This window comes from Neolamprologus multifasciatus, chromosome 4, assembly GCF_963576455.1.
Source record: "Neolamprologus multifasciatus chromosome 4, fNeoMul1.2, whole genome shotgun sequence".
Classification (NCBI taxonomy): Eukaryota; Metazoa; Chordata; class Actinopteri; order Cichliformes; family Cichlidae; genus Neolamprologus; species Neolamprologus multifasciatus.
Window position 1 is genome coordinate 7,298,753 of NC_140442.1, and position 13,408 is coordinate 7,312,160.

Sequence of the window (13,408 nt, forward strand, 5' to 3'; positions counted from 1 at the left end):
TCGACTATCAAAATCGTCAACGACTGATTTAATAGTCGACGCGTCGTTTGAAGCTTGGTAAGATCACAAAAGACGCAGGAATAATTAGTAGGATTTAAGAGTGTAATAACGGACTGAAACAGAAGATGGCAGCACTGCATGTACAAGGATGCCAGCTGCCGTTAAACCCCAAAGAAGAAGAAGTAGCTCTGTCCCAGAATTCATAGCGCAGCCCAGCTCAGTTTCCAACAATGGCGGCAGCTAGTTAGTTTTAATATTACTCTTATTATTCTTTCTGGGTCACAAAATAAATGTTTACCATATGTTCAGGCGAGAATGTAGCTGCGTAAACCTCAAATATCTGCTCAGTTTATCAAGACACCACATATTTTCAAAAGCGCTCCGACGTTTTCAGAGACGTCTGTTACCCACTAGCTCGATAGCTAGCCGGGGGCAAGGCTCACTAGAGCCCGTGAGAACACCGGACTCCCGGCAAATCGTTTTCAAACCCACCGCCGTCTTTCGCTACTCAGGTTAAACATATATAAGTCACTTAGATAACTTCAAAATGTTATTGTTTGGCTTTTTGTAGTATTTTATTTGTTCCTGAGTAAATCGGTTTGGCTGAGATTAAAGTTATAGTTTTTACACAGCTGAATAAACGTCAAGCAGACAACTGATTATCAGAAGTGTGAGATGCTCGAGAATACACTCCGGTGTCCCGTTATATTTTAGATAGCAAGGAGTTTATTAAACTTCACCGAAACAATCTGCAAATTTCATTAAAATTTAATAAACTACCATCTTGTTTTTTTTTTCAGTTAGCACATACCTTAAACACTTAAAGCTGTAAGCTAATGATAGTTATATAAGAGCAGATGCATGCTAGTGCAATAAGCTGTACGTTTTAGGTCCAATGGATGCATGATCTGATTAGTCGACTAATCACAAAAATAATCGGTGACTAGTCGACTATCAAAATAATCGTTTGTGGCAGCCCTAGTTAACAGTGTCATATGGCCAAACTTTGGAAACAGACTCCTTCACATACTATCAAGTAGGGTTAAACAACATGCTAAAAGTTTATAGGCAATGAGAGACTGTGTTAGGTACTTCAAAATGCAATAAAGAGAAACAGCATTATCTTGTGGCATAATTCAACAATTGTGTTTAACAAGTTAATTATTTACCGAGTTGAAATCTCACAAAAGCCAGAAGAAAACCCAACCAAGTCACTGTACTCAGCCCACCATCAAGAGACTTTTGACCAAGACCAGCCAACTTTACCATCAAGAAATTAATAAATTTGGTACCAGAGTTTGCTCATTAAAATTAATTAAAGCGTATACCTCGTCAGGGAGCACATAAGTATACAGTAGGGGTGGAGCAAGTTCTGATAATGGTGCTGTTTGGCTATGTATCATAATGCTACAACAACACAGGAAAGAGCAACTGCTTCTATTACATCAAAGTACAATACCAAACATCAGATGGAGAGGTGAAAAACATACCACCACTGCACTCTGAAGTCAGGGAAATCTGTTCTGTGGTGCGACAAAATGCCGTCTGATAGACTAGTGTGAGTTTAGCAAATATATGACTGCACTGTGATGACTATAAAATTTGGTGGTATGGGAAATGTTATGGAGTCGGCCTCTTTGTTCCACTTAAGATTCATATTGCAAGATCTTTGTGACAATTAAATACTTTCAAATTTGTGGAAACAGTTTGTGGAAGGCCCTTTTCTGTTCCTGCATGACTACGCTCCAGTTTTGTATTTTGTGCTATAAGGTGCCTTTTAGCAAGCAAGTAGAACTATTAAATAAAGTGGAGTTTAACAACCTGATGTGCAAAATAATTACTTTTGGTTACAATCAATGCATTGGGAACAGAAAATAAGCATAAAAGATGAAGGTTTTTAAACAGTACGCAGCCTTGTTGAGCAGCATGTGAAAACTATGTCCTCCCACACGTCTCCTATGTCTGAATTTGGAAAGGGTTAGAGCCCACAATTACTACAGCTTTTTAAAAAGGCCAGCCAACATTTACACCCACTTTACACAACCTCTGGCTATCTTTTTTCTAGTCTATACACAGCCATTGTTGGGGTTTTGTGTGTGAATGAGTTCCAGGAGAGACCGTCAAAAGCCACACACCATTAAGACGACGCGCCACAGGCAATTTTATTTTCCATGCACTGAGAGTTTGTAGTATTTTGCTTCCACAGCAAATCTTCTTTAAGCTACCGGAAATAAATTTTACTTAAATCTGAATTATGCTTATTTGGTAATTCAACTCCACTTCTATTAGATATTTAACAAATTAATGCAAATGTAATCAAACAGTGACATACTGATCTGTTTAGACATAAAATTCCTGAAAACTAGCAAAACACAAAATAATTGGTAATGTCAAGATTCCTTTTACATTGCATATATTTAAAAGATATTTTTAAAGACAAGCTGAATTGGTTTATGTAGGTATGAGGAAGGAATTTAGATGCTGACTTTATGCAGCACTGAAATTTTGTTACACACCCAATGCCTCATTAGCATATTTAATATTTTAAGCAAGACAAGAAGAACAAAAAAGAAACACATGATCTCTTTTTTCCATCTTACCTTCAAGAGGAGATTTTCAAATAATTTAGAAAACAGAAAAAGCAAAATGTTTCTCAAAAAAGGAACTCAAGTAAAACTGCAAGATGATGGGTTTAATAAAATGCCCACACTGGAACAATAACCCAGATTTGCAGTTTTTTGGTATTACACTGGGTTCTGCATGGACTACACCAGCAATTGTGTCTGGGTCACCGAGCCCCATCACATACCCCTGAACCATGAATCTGCTCTCCAAAACAGCTTCAGTGCGAAGTTGATCGCCTAAACCACCACTGTGGAGGTCACATCTATTAGACCCCGATTCTTTTGTCCCCATGACAGAACAGAGAAAACCGACTCATAGTGTGTTAAAATATTGATATTTCTTTTATTCAATCATCTTCCGGAAGAGAGAAACCTCTGCACAGCTCAAACGCCAGTTGCAAGAGCACTCTAACATTAGAATCATAAACTGTGCTTCATATAGGTGTTATTTTGGTACTTTACACATCACACAGTCTCAAACATTGCTTATATGGCAAGTTCCTCATTTCAGTGTCTTATCTATTAATATGGCTGTGCACTAAAACGTCCTGTTTTTCAGTCTGGCTGAGCACTTAGTTTGTGAGTTAAAAGTGGCCTTGCTCTACAAGCCTTTATTAAAGTACATAAAACAATATAATGAGCAGATACACATTAAAAAAATATTCCTCTTATCCCTAACACATCTCATCTCGCAGCCCTACCCACATCATCAGATATAATGCTCTCTAATACATCATCCATTGATTAACTGCTTCTCTTTTGGAATATGAAGAGCAAACAGACAACAGAGGAACATTTTCTGTTATATGAAACAATTTACAGGTAATCCCAGTCATGTGACACATGTCAGAAACAACTAATTCTTCTTATAGAAGCAGCTGCTGGTTTTTTAAAAAAAAATAAAGTCAGTATAGCTTACAGGATTTTCACTCAAGCAGGTCCTGTAAGCACTAAAAGCAACCTAGAGGCCAAAGCAAATTACAGATCATCAGGCAGAGCATTTAACATGTGTCTGTATTTCGCAGAAATAGCTGACAAGTACAAAAACCAGATACCAGCACATGGAAAAATCTGTGACAGCTGTCATTTCTAATTACCACACGACAACAGCGAGCCATCGGCCTGAAAGGCAGCACCATGAATTGCTCTGACAGGTGATTTTTCTAGTCAGTGGCCATGCAGGAGAAACTGAGCATCTGTTGACATACATGGGCTGCCATAAGAGTCGACTGTTAGAAAGCACGACTTTACATGTACAGGTAGGACAAAGTAAAACATCATAATGATGACAGAAAATGTAAACAACTTAATTTTTGTAGTTAATGTATCTATTCTATTAAAGCAAATAAAAGGGGATAAGCATCTTCGGATTTCAATTTTTCCACATCCTGACCTTTTTATATAGGACTTTTTTGTTAAATTTTTTGTTAATTAAATTGATCAGCAGTGAACTCACAGCGGGGGACCCTCTTAGTGAAGGAGAGACAGACACTGGATGTGCACTTAGGAAAAAATGGAATTACTGAAAATAGATCACAAAAGCACTCAGACTAAACAAAAGCACTGACCTTCAGCGTTCCCCTCAGACGACTGGGCCTCATAGTTAAAACCACGTGACAAACGATCTGCCAGATTTGCTGTTTCAGATAAAATTTCATTTTAAATAACACTTCCTGCCACTGTCACAGTGACAGCTGGAGCATTTAAAAAAAGCGGCTGTCAATTGTTGATGCCATTCCAATTTTTACTGCTTAGATTGAAACTAATGCTAGCTATTATCCTTAATATTCTCAGCCAAACAAAACAAAAACTGATATCCGTCTTCAAATCAAGAATAAGGTAAATCTACTGTACAATGGGGGCATCAAACACTGAGTGTAATTCAGTATCAATTATTAGCAAATAATTTATTAGTTATTAGCTTCTTGCAATGCACTGTTTTTTCTTCATTCATCCCTTTTCACTTTGTGTTCAGACACCACTTTACATCTAATCATTAGTTAGTATTAAACTCTGGCTCTTCTTTTTTTCGTCTCACCCCCCAAACCTGTCATGGCAAACGGCTGGTCATCCCTGAGCCCAGTTCTGTGAGCGGTTTCAATCTGTTAAAAGGGAGTTTTTCCTTCCCACTGTCGCCAAATGCTTCATCATAAAGGGTTGTCTCATAGTTGGGTTTTTTTTCTGTCCTATTGTAGGTTGATTGCGCTATATAAATAAAACTGAATAGAAAACTACCAATTGTGCATTGCTTAAAAACCACACCCCTGCCTGAGCAATGTTGCTGACCTTTATATCCACTGTTTGCTCAGCTTGTGATGGCTGCTTCCATTTCACAAAGCTCAAATCATCTCAAATATGACGGGGAGTGCACTGTAATCAAATAGCCTCCACAGTCACTGGACCTCAAGCCAACAGATCACCTTTGGGATGCGATGGAATCCGAGATTTGCCTCATAGATGTGGAGCCAACAAATCGATAGCAACTGCGTGATGCCATTGTGTCGGTATAATCAAAAATGTCTGAGTAGTGTTTCAGAACCTTGTTAAATTTAACGCACCACATAATTAAGGCAGTTTTGAACTCAAAATTAAAAGTGGCAACTGAGCATATGTTGAATATTTTTAAAAGCAAGCAGTCATAAAAAGGTCTACACTTATAATCTCCACTTAATCTGAGAAGCAAGCCCTTTTGTTTTAGATATCCATACTTTCAACATTAAAATTAGATAGTGAATTACGTTATTACACCATTTTAAACTGTCGATGGAATTACATCAGGGAGTGGTTCTCAGTCCCTTTTTGTTTGTAATGGCGATGGAGTGGTTGACAGGGAAGGTTAGCCAGAGCCGGAAGTGACCGTGGACAATTTGCAGATTTGTTTGCAGATGACAGTGTGATCTGCAGCTAGAGAAGGGGGCAGGTAGAACCTGGAGAGGTGGACATATGCTCTGGAGAGAAACCTAATGAAAGTCAGTAAACGGGTGTTACAATGAAGAGGCAAGGAGTAGAAGTAGTGAAGGTAGATGGCTTTAAATACCTGGGGTCAACAGCAAACCAGTGGACAGTGTACAAAAGAGGTGAAGGAGAGAGTGAAGGCAGAGTGGCGTGGCTCGAGATTGTCAGGGGTAATTTGCGACAGAAAAATAAGCAAGTGAGACCTGCTTCAATGTATAGTTTAGAGATGGTAGCATTAACAAAAAGTCTGAAGGCTGAGCTGGGGGTGGAAGAACTGAAGAAGCTAAGAGCTTCACTGGTAGCAACCAAGATGGACATGATTAGAAAGGAGTATTTCAGATAGAGAACTCAAGTCAAGAATTTTAGAAGAAAAGTTAGAGGTATGGTTGTTTTGACATGTATATAGGATAGTCAATATAAGGACAAAGGATGTTGAATATGAAGCTGTGGGGTCGGAGGGAAAGCAAAAGACTTCAGAAATCATTCATGGATGAGGACATGAAGAGGACTGGTGGGACAGAAAAGGAGATAAGGATAAGGTGAGAAGGCAGCAGATGATCTGAGAGCCCCAGAGGACAAAAGATCTGCATCACAACCATGACAGGACTCGACTTTGGCAATGTTTACACATATTTTGAAAAGAATACCTCACCTTATACTGCCAGCAGGACGAAAGTGTACAAAAGCTCAGACAGCTGAATATATTTTTGATGACCATGGTTTAGAAGGGCGAGAAATTCTTCACTGTCAAAGTAAAAGCAAGTGGTGGCATTGATCCATTGCTGGTCATTTTCAGGATCACTGAAATCAGTGTTCTCGAGCAATAGTGACAAACAGCAATAATTCTTATAGGTTAGATGTAATAAATCTTACTCAAAGTTATATGAAATGTCAATGAGAAGAACAGATTGCTGCGATTAAGGCAGGATTACCAAAAAATAAATGAAAAATAAATGTGTTTGCAGGTGTAAACGGAGTGGCTAAACATTAGTTCAACACAACTATCAGGATTTTTGACTATAGAAATCTGATTTTAAAAAATACATTAGGTGGAAATAATTATTTAATCCGCTGCTAAACTTGTAAGTTTGCTCAAAAAAGGAAGGAATAGTCAGATTTTCATTTTAATAATAGAGAAATATAAAACATCATGGAGTGGCCTAGACCAGCGGTCCCCAAACCCCGGGCCTCGGACCGGTACGGTCCGTGAGTCGTTTGGTACTGGGCCGCGAGAGTTGAGGCTCAGGTGTGAAATGTATGGTTTTTAGCGTTATTTTGTTATCGTTTTTATCATTAACTCGGTTTTCCTGGGTCTTTTCACGTGTGTTATGAATAAATAATCTTTTTTTCGGTACCGGTACTAGTATTATTTTGTTGTATTTATCCGCGACACCTTAAAGGCCGGTCCGTGAAAATAATGTCGGGCATAAACTGGTCCGTGGCGCAAAAAAGGTTGGGGACCGCTGGCCTAGACTGTCTCTGGACCTCAGTATTACAGAAAATCAGCTGAGAGACCTGAAGCTTTAAGTTGCCAAGCAGCAGCCTAGAAACCTAAAGAATTTAGATATTTGGAAACCTTAGAGAAACCCTTGTTGGCAGCACAGCACAAGTACCACGTCATGTTTTACTTGCAGATCAAATACTCATTTCACTTAGCGACATTCAAACCAATTAATAAATTTCACGCAATGCGTCTTTGGTTTATATTCTGTCTCCCTTCATTAAAGTTAAACTACCATAAAATTAGACACTGTCCATTTCTTTGTAAGTGAGCCAACATACAATTTCAGCAGGAGTTTAAATAATTATTTTCCCCACTGTAACGGTCAGGCTGAAGAAAATAGGTCTTCTTTCGCCTTCCGCATCTGTAAAATGATGTGACATAATGTAAACTATAATAAAAAAAACCTGCATGCTCTTGAAAAAATTCATCCAGGGAAGGAATAGAAAACTCATTCTATATTTGCCCCTCAACAATATAATATAAAACTACGGAATCTGAATAAACTTAACTACATTTTTTGGTTTGGTTGAATACCATGATGTGCAACACATCTGTAGTATATATATCGAAAGCCAAAAGAAAAAACGATGGGCAAAAAAACAAAACAAAAACAAAACAAAACACAAAAGCATGTTCTTAAAAAACAAAAGATGATAAGTGCTTAGTACCTTTGGCCCAGATGATGATAATGATGATGATGTTTGGTGACAGGCCCCGTTCATCTCCCTTACTCAGCCCAGTTTCAGTTTCTTAAACCAAACGTCTCATGTTCAGCAGGGTGTCAGGCTCACCGCTGGGTGCTGCCACTACAGCACTGCCACATAAAAGCAACGTGTCACTCCACATCACGTATTAGATTTTCTTCTCCGCATGACGCCTCTCTGCCCGTCTGCACATGCATTTTCTCTTCTACCATTCCTTCGGTGTTCGAGCATGCACATTCAACTTGTTCATTTAGCAAATCATTTTCTGATACACCTGAGTGCTGAAACTGAAGCTGCTCTTTCAGATCGCACAAGGACGTACGGAAGAAAGGGAAGAAAAAAAAGTGCACAGCATAGGAGCTCTTGATGGCATCCTGTAATTGCCTATTATCTTTGCTCAAAACATTTTGCTTAAAAAGGTTTTCTATGAATGTGAAGCTTCACCTCATCCATAGAGTTTAAGTGTGGTTTCATATGATGAATAAAGAGATTTGGAGCTCTACAAGGATAAAAACAAAAACAAAAACAAGGTTTTATTCAAAACAGAAAAAACAAATCTATAAATTGCCATTTAAAGAACACAAACAGGTCTTTAAAAAAAGTAAAGAAAATTATTTTTCTCTTTCTTTAAACATGTCTAAAGAGTCTGGATTCGAACAATCACTTGGTACCGAGGGGCCCAAAGTGTCGTGAGGAAATGTCACACACCATTACACCAGCACCACCAGCTTGAACCATTGATACAAGGCAGGCTATATCCATGCTTTCTTGTTGTTTACACCAGACTCTGACATATTCGAAGTTTGTGTCAACTGTAGCCTCATCTTCCAGTGATTAGCTGACAGGAGTGGCACTCAGTGTGGTCTCCTGCTGTTGTTGGCCATTTACTTCAAAGTTTAACATTTTGTCCATTTAGAGATGCTCTTCTGCATGCCTTAGTTGTAATGAGTGGTTATTCAAGTGTTGCCTTCCTCTTATATTAAGTTGTCAAAGGGACCAACAGGGTATTTTCTCCCAGAAACCTATCAGGCTAAAGATGTGGCATACTGTAACCTATGAATAACTACATGCTCCTCATCCGGGGAATGAGTATAAACATAGAAAGCTGTTGCACACAGGATTAGGGATGGGTATCGAAAACCGGTTCTTGTTGAGAACCGGTTCCCACTGTTTCAATTCCTTGGAATCGTTTGCCATTTTTGCAAACGATTCCCTTATCGATTCCAGTCGCCCCGAATGACGTCACCACGTTGCGGAGCGTCATTTACCTGGCAGGAAACATGGCGGCTCAAACGCTAAAAAGTTTGGTTATACTTTACGAGAACGGATGACAACAGGGCAACTTGCAATACTTGCAAAGTAGATATTTCATTTAAGGGAGGAAACACTACGAATATGCAAAAGCATTTGCTCACAAAACACGCGATGACCTTAAATGAATGTCGTGTTTTTAATTCCGCTCCGGACTCGTGAATCTCAACCCAGCAGCAGCGGTAACGTTTGCACGTCCTCTCCCGTTAATGCGGCAGGTAAATAATCAACTAACAGTGCATATTATGTTAGCGCGATCTGCCTTATTACAAACCTGCCATTACTGTGCATTTAGATGACCATGATGAGAGAGACAGACAGAGTCTGGCTCAGATGCTGGCAGTTCTTGCTACAGTCTACCGGTAGCGTCTCCTTTCAGGCCAGGATAGACGAATGTCACCGAGCAGTGACTAAGTTTGTGGTCAAAGGCTTGCACCCATTTGCCACAGCAGATGCCCCCGATTTTCGGTAAGTGAATGTGTTTAATTGTAGGCAGGGACATTACTGGATATTCTTGTGTAATTGCTACAGAAGAATATTTATTTTATTATTTTACATTCACAATTTTTTTTCCTGGGGACCCTGTGACACCCCATTGAAGAGCCGTAGGTTGGATCTGTTAAGATCTCACTGTTGGGTTTGTAAGGCCATGTTACTCTTAAATTTCTATCTTGTTCAAAGAGAAGATATAAAACAAAGATCTAAGCTAATTGACCTTAGTGTTCTCCTTTTTTTAAAAAATAAATAATCGATAAGAGAATCGATAAAGAATCGAATCGTTAAACAGAATCGAAAATGGAATCGGAATCGTGAAAATCTTATCAATACCCATCCCTACACAGGATATTTTCTCCTTAAACCCTAGAGATGGCTGTGCGGGAAAATCCCAGCAGACCAGCAGTTTCTGAAATAATGAGACAAGCTTGTCTGGGACTAACACTGAAGCCACACTTAAAATCACTGACATCACCTCGCTTCTCCACTCTGATGCGTGGTTCGAATTTTATCAGGTGTTTTTAATTATGTCTACATGGTTTGCATTGAGTTGCTGACATATGATTGGCTGATGAGACAGTACTTAATGAAGTGGCTAGTGAGGCATAAAGATTGCATGAAGAAGTCAGAGGGTTGTTCAACAATGTTTTGCAGACATATCAGAGACCAAATTAGAAATTTCTGGTTAAAATGAGAAGTGTTCTGTTTGGAAAAAGAAGAGCCTTATTCCATCTGTGAAACCTGGCTATGGGAGAGTCGTGGGCCGGCCCCGTTCCACTGCATCTGGCCAAGGAAGATTTGTCACTCTACTGATGGAGCAATGGGGTTTTAAATGAAATTCTAAAGGAAAATGTCATACATACTTCTGTTATCTGCCTCTAAAGAGAACATGGGTCATGCAGAAACACAACTTCCCCCACTAAACCATTAAAAATAGTTACAGAAGAAAAAAATTATGCTTTGAAATGAACCAAACAAACAAAATCCTGGAACTGAAGATGTTCTGAACACTGATATACACAATAATTTTTCCAAGCCAGTGAGCAGTACTAATCACTATTAAATGATAGAGGTGGGAATCACCATACATCCCATGATACAATATTATCACAATACTTAATGCACGATACAATATTATTGCAATTTTTTAAAATATTTTGCGATATTCAGATTCTGTACATAAAGGTAAACTTTATCAATATTCATTTTATCTAATATCAAAGTCTCACACTCAGTCTCTCATTTCAGTTTTATTGTTGACAAACTTGAACGGTTTGTATTACAGTCCAGTCCAACTTAACTGAATGCAACCATCTAGTACAATTATAGCTATTCTGAACTATGCAATTTGTGAAAACTATGCAGCCCCTTCAGCAACTGAAGAATTTGAAAGTAAATTAAAACAAAATATAATTTTACATTAAATAAAAAAGTTTTAAACTTAATTAAAATAAAACATGTCTTAAATTAAAATAAGTAAACTGTCATGTTTATTGCTGCAAAAAAAAAAAGTTAAACACATTTGGACAGTGAAGGAATGTCAGGATTCTTGCTCAGAAAAAGGATCAACATGCTCTGAAGTCAGTTCCAGTCCACAAAAACTTTTTTTGTAACAAAATATCGATTTCTGCTGTCCCTGTATAGATACATTATTAGAAAACAAAATATCACGATACTACACAGTATCGATTTTTTCCCCCACCCCTATTAAATGAAAATGTTTGACTGCCATTATGACTGCTGCAAGTGAGTTACACAAGATATATAAAGCAAAGGTTTACATACTTCTGACCTCATAGATAGACAACATTGGACCTTTTCTTCAATAAATGGATAACCGTGTTAAATTATTGTTTAATTGGGTTTTCCTATATTACTTTTTTGAATTTGTGTAAAATTCAGATGATGATTTCAGTCATACTGATACAGAAATAGAGAAAATCGCAAGAGGTAAACAAATTTTCTCCAGAACAGTCTGTATATACTGAATGTAGATTAACGACATACACATGCATGCTAGCACATCCTTTCTCTTTCTAATAGTCACGTGTTGCAGCACTCATGATCCCTGACCTCTGCATTAGTATGTAAAAGTCAGGACATTTAGTACATCCACATGCAGGCAGTCAGACAGGCTGTCGGCTTCCATCAGCTGATGTTCATCTGTGATTCAGTAGTTAGATGCAGAACCGGAGGGAGGTAAGAAGAGAGGGAGATGGAGGAAAACAAGCCGGTTGGAGGATAACATGCTGGGGCTGGCCCACTGTCAGCCCCACTCATCACGAGCCCTGTCTGGGCATCCCACTAGCCTTGGAGTCACACAGAATGGCAGCGAAGGAGACTGGAAGTCACAGCCAAGCGGGTTAATGGGGGCCCAGATTTAGGAGAGCTCTGTCACCTCCCCGTCGGACTCTGTTGACTTTTATAAATCACAAAGTCACTCATTTGTAGCCTTCTTCTGCATCATAACACCTTTTGAGGCTACAGTGAAGTGTGTATCTGTGTGTAGTGTATATGCTCAAGGCTCTGTGATTAAAGCCTCTATTTGTGTTTCCTCTTTGCATGACAAGATTTTGCCCCAACATCTGAAGTCCTGTGAGTCACACCAGAGTCGGCAAAATTGACAGCAAAATGACATGAATAAATCATGTGACTCAGAGGATCTACTGCAGATTTTATGTTCAAGCAAGCTTTCTTTCTGTGTGAGAAATTCACAGAAGGCATTGATGGCAAGCCCATTTCATTTTCAGTTAAGGAAATTTCTGGTTGTCAGCTTTTCACTTATCCTAGGTCTGCTGACCAGGTACAAACAGTCAACAGAGATGGCAGTTTCATAAATCCACCAAAGCTCTGAATTAGAATTTTAGTTTGAGCTAAATAACTGCCGGCTGTGGTAAATGTCCTCCTTTATGCTTCTCTGTCTGCAGATGATACTTTGGAAATTTAGGGTTAAATTTATTATCTACAGCTTTCTTTTCCATTTTCAAGTGGATAATGTGTTAATATACATGTGATCTGTACCAAAAATCTTCAAAAGAATTCAGACTTAGCAGTCAAAGTAGCCCTGTATTGTGCTTCTTTGGATTTATTGTAAGCGACCGAAATCTTAAACTGGGATAGTTTTCTCAACATAAAGCTTTTCTAAATAATATCTGTTGGAGGGAGCTGAGTGTAAAAGCGAAGCTCTCAATTTACCGGTCGATCTACGTCCCTACCCTCACCTATGGCCACGAGCTGTGGGTAGTGACCGAAAGAACGAGATCGCGGATACAAGCGGCAGAAATGAGCTTCCTCTGAAGGGTGGCTGGCCTCTCCCTTAGAGATAGGGTGAGAAGTTCGGCCATCCGGGAGGGGCTCAGAGTAGAGCCGCTGCTGCTCCACATCGAAAGGAGCCAGCTGAGGTGGTTCGGGCATCTGACAAGGATGCCCCCTGGGTGCCTCCTGGGTGAGGTGTTCCAGGCATGTCCCACCAGGAGGAGGCCCCGCGGCAGACCCAGGACACGCTGGAGAGATTATATCTCTCGGCTGGCCTGGGAACGCCTTGGTGTTCCCCCGGATAAGCTGGAGGAGGTGGCTGGGGAGAGGGAGGTCTGGGCCTCTTTGCTTAGGCTGCTGCCCCCGCGACCCGGCCTCGGATAAAGCGGAGGAAGATGGATGGATCTGTTGTCTGATTAAAAAGCCCCTTTTTGCCAAGATAAAATGGGATCATATACACACACTCTCAAATGGACTGAATAACAATTTGAAATAAAATGATCAGAAAACACAAACTTTAAGTTATTTTACACAGTTGCTTTCTGCCAAATATCAATTAA